Genomic DNA, 7,615 nt, shown 5'->3' on the forward strand with positions numbered 1-7,615 from the left:
CTGACGTATTTACGCACTGTTCCATTAGCTGCAATTCTTATTCTGAAGAGGAAAACGACACCATCTAGGTCTGGGAGGAGAATATTTGACTCATTTAAGTCTGAGAACAAATCCCTTCGAAAGGAGACATCTGTGGTCTACATGGGATACAAACCAAAAAAACCTTACCTTTTGCTCTAAATTTTGTTCTGAATTTTTGTTCCATTTCTTCACCCTTTGGTCTCTGATTACTCGCTGACAAATAAATGTTTTTCAGAGGGTGATTGTAAGAAGACCCGCTACGCCTTGTAGAAATTCCTTCTAGGTTAATTTAATCCCTGTGAACAGGAACATTACCACTTTCCAAATATGAAAGGACTTGAGAGAATGACTAATAAAAAAAAAAAGATTTCTTAGGTTTTTTCTTTTGTCTGCAGCATTTGTTAGGAGACTAGAAACAGGTTGCTCATTTTATTTAATGTTTTATTCTTAGAGCAGTTTATAAAATATTTGTAGTTTCTTAACCAGGTAGATAGAAAACAAATGGTAATGCCCTATTTTTTTAAAAGCTGTATAGGACAGGCAAAAAATATTGGAAGCCTTTGGATATGAAACTTTTGCTGTTTAGCTGGCTTGCTTTATCTAAACTATTTTCTACCCAAAAAACCCCAATACACATTTGTGCTGATTTAAACAAATGTTAATACCATTGGATTAGACTCTTGTAGTGCACTCACTTATCAGTTTAAAATAGTAGGCTGTGTGAAGGAGTAAATTTTTCCAAACAGTGGATGGTAACATTTTTTGTTCCTGGGTCAGATCTTCTGACACTAAACCAGTTTTACACAGGTGCTTAGTATTGGTGTATTCCAGTTCCTGGCACCAAGAGGTAAACCTTCATTAATTACTTTTGCTTCCTTTGCAATTGCACATTCCACACCATGGAATGTGTTGAAGGTTATAATGGCATCTGTCAATTAGGAATACAACTGATAATACAACTGTGCAAATAGGTGATTCTGGAAATCAAGCTTAATTGGAAAGCTTTTGCTGTAAAAGAACCCCTTCCACCCAAACTATATATTTGCGCTCTTTACCACGAATCTTAACTCTTTATCCAGACTACTCCTGTGCCAGTCGAGCATTTTGAGCCTTGCTACCATGACTTTGTCACAGAAGTTGTCTGCCTCTTTGCATATCAGAGTATAGAGCAATACCTTGAATAACATGTCAGATATAATACACCTTTTAAAGACAGCTTGTACATAAAGTTGGTCCATCTGCTGTTCTTCTGATAGATGTAAATTTGCCTCTTTTAGTCCATTTATGTCAAGAACTAAAACTGTGAAGTTATCTCTCTCTAATATTAGTGGGTGTTAACTGACGTAAAGGTTTATTTTCATGCTCTTTTTAAAAATGTCCTGAAAACAGATATAAGAATCCATTTAGGTTCAGGCGTCTCTTCTAGTTTGTCCCAAGTGTTCTAAATCTTACGGTGGTGGTGCCTTGGCATATCCATTGCCAGCGGTGGACTTTGGGTAAATGTCCCTCCATTGAGTAGTTCCAATATTTGCTATTGATGAGCTTATCTTCAGTAACTTGTCTTGTCCTCTTGCTTGCTCATCATGCTGCCATGCTATGACTAGAGCTTGTTCATATTTAAAAAAGCTGGGTCAGAACAGAAAAGTTCACTCAATGTTTGTGGAGGGAAATGGATAGAATCACAGTACAAATTGGCTTATGATTGTACTAATTCAAAGGCTTGAGCATGAAAGTTCATCTTATAACCTGAATACCATTGATCCTGGTAGAAAATATTAAGATTGATAGATAAATACAAGTGTTGGCCTCATGGAAAAGGGCATAAACTATTTGAAGGAAAATTAAACAAGGATAAAAAGCCTTTTTTGTGGATATGGTGTTTGCACCTGTTACTTTCAAAGAGAAAAGATTTACTGTCATTTGACCCAATACCTTTTGCCCAGTGACATTGATTTGTATACCCATGTCCCTTAATAAATGCAGTACATCTGCTTAGGACTGGCACTTCCAAGCGTTTTCTAACCTATTTTATGATTGATTATAGGGATAGCGTCAGCCTCATTTAGCATCAGTATCCCTCCCACGACTGCATTTATTTACACTTGAAAAATTGCTAGTTGTAAAGTTAAAAGCTACCACTTCTGTGTGATGTGATTAACACACAATGCAAGTCTGCATAATGCTCTACAACAGCACTAACGGATGCACAGATTCCTGCTGATCTCTTATGATCCTGGTTCACTGATCCATGCACCCAGGCAGCTGTGTTGGCTTTGCAATAAAAACAGTAAAGTAACATTCTTGGTAGTGAAATAAAGAAAAGTTGGGGAAAGAAATGTTTTATTCTCACTCACGAGCATTTATACAGACTATGGAGTTTAAGTACTTTATCTCTGGGTCTGAATGGATTTTATGATTGATGCCAATCTTTCAAGCTTGAAATGAGGCTTTTAAGCAAGTTTCACATTGAAACTGACTACTGGGTCAACAGACTTCATAGATCTTAAATTCTATAATAGCAAAGAATATATTAACTGCTTAGTTACAGTTATTGATGCTGAACTTCTAGAATCAGCTAGCTGTACTTGAAGTGATGTGCAGCAGTATGTAAAGCCTAAGTGGTTGAGTGCTAGGAGAATGTTTGTCAAATAAAATAGCTGTTTTTAGACTCCCATTCTCAAATGATTTATAATACAGGCATCTAATTTGGTTGTGGGAAGATGCCATAAGGTACTTACCCTTAGGTACTAATTTTTCTTTGACATGCCCTACCAGAATCTTCTACCAAAGTTATTAACGAATGAAATATGCGGCTCTTGAAAAGGGTGAGATCTTGGATGTCATAGCCAAATATGTTGTATTGTCTGACTGTTAAGTCTAATGATAAACCATTGGACACACAGGACTGAAGACCTTTGCATGTACTCCAGGCTGTGTGTTGCTGTAGAGCAATAAACCTCTGGGACCTGAAAATGAAGCAGATAGGGTAAAAAGCTGGTAGTATTTCTTTAGGGAGAAAAAGTGTCTTTTTGTTTTGCAGACCACTTTCATTAGAAAGTGGTCCTGTATAAAGCTAGGACAAAATTCAAATGTAGTATTGGCTGTCTGCAAGGCTGCTTGAAGCCCATGTGGCGTGATGATTTAAGTGTACTTTGTTCACAGGTGAATTTTCACTTCCATTGTAAAGATTGCTCTTCCTTCAGAACAAATCTTTGTCCTGACATAAAGCTATTTTCATTTGGCCTTCAGCAAGCTTTCAATTTTACCTAGAATAAGAGTAAAAGAGCAGTCATTTCTGTTCTTGTCACTAGTGAAGTAGTCGTAGTGCGCACTGCTCTGATAACCGGCCGTCTGCTCAGAGTCCTGGGGCTGTTAGAGCTCGTCCAGGGTAAGATGCAGTAGCAGTCAGAAGAGGCTTGCAGGATACCACACACCTGCACTACTTGGTTTAGCCTAAGGACCCAAAAAAGCAGCGGTTCCACTTCGACTAGCTGTAGCCTCGCACTTGCACATGAGAAGTCAGCACTCTCTATCAACATTCCCACTGCTGGCTGGAAATTCAGTGGAAACTGCAGGTGTTCAGCATCTCTGACATGCATTTTAGGGACCCAAGTAGAATTCTGGCATCAAATTCGAGGGTTATAGTCTACCAGGGTTTCAGGCAGCTAGGTCATTATATGACCACTTCTATTCAAAGATCAAAGTATTGTTTGCTGGCTGCTGTGCTTTTTGAGCTGAAAAGAAACCATTTTAATATGCTATGTAGCCTCATATATACTTGTCTTTTTAAAATGAATTTAGCAGTGACTACAAATACTAAACGTTTTTCATTTTTTTCAGCTCTGCGGCAAAACAGTGCTGGACATACAGTATACCTGTTACGCGTGTGTGAACAGTTTAAGGCCATTCTTTATTGGATGTAATGACATAAAACCACTGCTGTGTCTGAGAAAATTTGTCTATGCACCAATTCTGTAACGGCCAAACTTATTTCAAATGTTTAGTCTTAGACAAAACCACCATGCTGCTTAATAGTGCCAAGTGTGGGTGGCTTTACTCTTGCCAATGTTAGCACTCTCAGAAACACTGAATTTTCCCAGTGTTTAATGGTGGGGAGAGTATACAAGTGACATGGGATTGGTCACAGGATATTGCAGTTGAGTTAATTAACACGTGATCAGTATATTAAGCAACCTTTAAGATGTGCACTTCAGAGAGTTCACATTGTCTGTTGTAATTCACTTTTTATACAGAACACGGAACAAAAATGAAGACTTCACTGTTCTCTCTGTGATCACAAGGCAACAGTTGCTCAGTTTTTAAAGTCTGATTAAATCCAAAATGAAATACTGGAATCACAAGATAAAATGGCAATGAGCAATCCTGTTCCTTCAGCAAAATGGTAGCACTGAGACTTGCATTGCTACATAGAAAATTAACTTTCTAACCATAGATATTTAAGACTATTAAGGTGAAAAGAGACTGAATTGTCAGTTGCTGGTGATAGTATAAAATAAACGTCCAGGTTTGGGGTTTTTTTATAAAAAAAAATTTCCCCTTCAAACCCCTTGTAATATCACTACAAGTCACCATCTTTTTGTTCTGTTTGTATATTAGAATGGGCTTCTGGTCCATGACCTGGTTTCCTAGGTGATAATACAAATATGTTCTAGAGTTCAAATACCTTTATGTTGTACTCGAGAGAAAATATGCTTTGTCAGTAGCAGCACAAACGTGATGGTGATATTCTCTCTCATTGCAAATTTTTGTGAAACCACTGAGCAAGCAAATTCTTTGGGAATGAAACGACCAATTTATTGCTGCATTCATTTTCAATTGCTATGACTGTCTCCATCCTTAGCTATGGTTTGGCCATCCTAACTGCAACAATAAAATGAATATTGAAAGTGATCCTAGTGATCTTAAAACACTTGTTCATCCTGACTCCCAGGATCAAATGGTTTGGGGGAGGGGGAGATCTAGGTTCCTCCCACTGATATGTGTGGGGATTAGAGGGAATATTCTGATCAGGGCTAATGGGTTTGGGGCATAAATACCTTGCATGTCAGTGGGAGTATACACCCCAAACACAAGTGGTGGGCTAGTAGTGATTATGCACGTACATTGGCATGGGAGGGAAGCTTGCTTTCTGCCTTTCCTTAGTCTATATATTGTGGATAATTTCTACAACATGTTTGATGACAATTACAGTGTGAAGTGTTTTGACAATAAGCATAAGTAGCATCTGTTGTCAAGGGAGCACAGTACACTTTACAGCACTAATAAATAGCCTTTACAACAGCTGTGAAGAGTAGAAATATTCCAATTTTACCATGCAGAAACAGGCTAAGGGACTTGGCCGGGGTGGCACAGCGAGTTGGGGATTGAACTTGTCTCCTAACTGCTGGTACTGGGCTTTATATTAAGTTCCAGTCATAACAGATTGAAACTCTGTGAAGCCCTTGACACAATGAATGTCAAGTTGTGTAGTTCCTCTGCTAAGGCTTGTGATTGCAAATGAGCATGGTCTTTTTTTGTATTGGAGCGGTGGCAAGGGAGCCATTACAAAGCTTTGTGAAGATTTCCCCAGCAATAAAGCACATCACTAATTTCCAAATTAAAAAGCGGACTGGAAGAGTTCTTTAAAACTGCTGTCCCCATTTTTCCTTTATAGAACTTCATGCTATTCCAGTGTGCCTTTTTGTGGTACAGTTATTTTGCTGAAAAGTTTCTGGAGCTTCTAATTTTGTGTAATCCATTTTCCTGTTCCCAGATTTCCTTCCAGCTCTGAGAAACTGCCTCTCCAAATTACATATAATCCTACCTCTTAAAGGCCAGCAGACTCCAGATCTCCTGAACGTTAGTTCAAGCCCGAATTAGGTGTAGAAGAGAGACCATGAGGACAAGGTTACTTATTTTTGCCTCAGTGGCAATTGGCAGATGTTCAAAAATAAACTTTAGCGCTGCTAGACAAGCTTTGTGGTATATTGGATTCAGTTGTCATTCATTGATCAGATATTAAAACCTTAGCTCAAATGTTTTTAAAAGTGATTGTAATCTTTTCTACCTATAAAGGACCTTTCAATGGTGGGGGAAGAATAAATTACCAATTCTAATTTTGAAGTTCAGTGACCTATTGCAGACTAGCAGAAATGTGTAGCATTGAAATAGTAATGTTTGAGAAGCCATTGGTTACTTGCGATCAGACTACTATACAATTTAGAGATGGAAAGCATCAGTTGGAATCTTTCAGGCCACCCACTGCAAAGGTAGGTTATAGATAGGATAAAACATTAAACAGACACTATGCCTGATGTTAACCAGAAGGCCAAGGAGGAGCAATTGTTGAGGTAGTCGGGTTGGTCACATTAAGCCTTGTCTACACAAGGAAATTACTGATTTAGTTAAATTGGGGCAACTCCCTTGTGCAGACACTTGTACTTTAGTTAGAGTATAGACCTGAGGCCAAATGCTGCAGCTTCTGTTGTTATGGCATTCATCTGGAACAAGATGTACTATAGCAGTTCATGTACATTTGTCAGTTTTAGTCGTCCCTCAGGCTTACTTGTTGATTTATACCAAAGCACTTTTTTAATGTATCAGTTTTGCTACCCAAATTTAAAAGTAGGTGGTGTTTTTTAAAAAAAAGACTAATAAATATGATGGAAATAAACTTTCTTCAAGACTGTAGAAGTATATCGATGACAACTGGCTAGATTTACTTTATTTGTATGTAACCTATTTTCATAAGCCTAAGTTATATTCTTGTTCGTTAAGATGCCATGATTGGTTGTATGAAGGTAACACATGCATATGTCTAATCGTATGACAGAGAGGGAATTTGATGTAAGGCTCTTAACTGAGTCGTCTTCTCAGCCCAGGAATAAAGAGGAACAAGATGACAATTTTTCGGAAGGGCTTGTTAAAAGCAAAATGTATTTGAAACCCTGCGGGAACCATTTCAGAGGTGATCATAATTTGGCTATTTTAATTCTAAGACTAAAATTTGCTTTAAAAGAAATCTTGCGGGCATTGGAGCCTCATTCTGCTGCTAATCTGTACAGCAACCGGACGGGTGCTCCACCTGAGAACCTTCACATCTCTTCTTTCCAATTAAAAAAAAAAAAAAAGCTAAATAAGCTATTTTTCAATATGTAAGTTATTTCACATGCACAACCTCTAATTTAATAAAATGAATCCCTATGTACAAGCAATATCAAACTATTAGACTGATGTATAAGACCATAAGATAGTATTTTGTTGTTGCTAATTATCTTTGATTGTTTTGATGCTTGACTACAGACCAAGTGCAATGACTACAGGGAAATGTGTGTGATTGTATTTCATGCAAAATCCACAGGAATGTCATGACAGATCTTTTGATGTTGAGGACAGATGTGCTAGGTTCCACAAGGGTAAGTTTCTATGTTGACAAAGAGGCAATAGTTGGAATAAAAAGTCTTTTGGAACTGTGCAGACAAATAAAGGGCTTCCTCCCTGACCTGCAAGAGTTACTTGAGTTTAGGTCCTTCACTTCTGAGTATGGATGCTATGTTGGTCTCAGTGGAAAAAGCTATGCTTCAAACGCAGCAGT

This window comes from Chelonia mydas, chromosome 8 (assembly GCF_015237465.2).
Source record: "Chelonia mydas isolate rCheMyd1 chromosome 8, rCheMyd1.pri.v2, whole genome shotgun sequence".
Classification (NCBI taxonomy): domain Eukaryota; kingdom Metazoa; phylum Chordata; order Testudines; family Cheloniidae; genus Chelonia; species Chelonia mydas.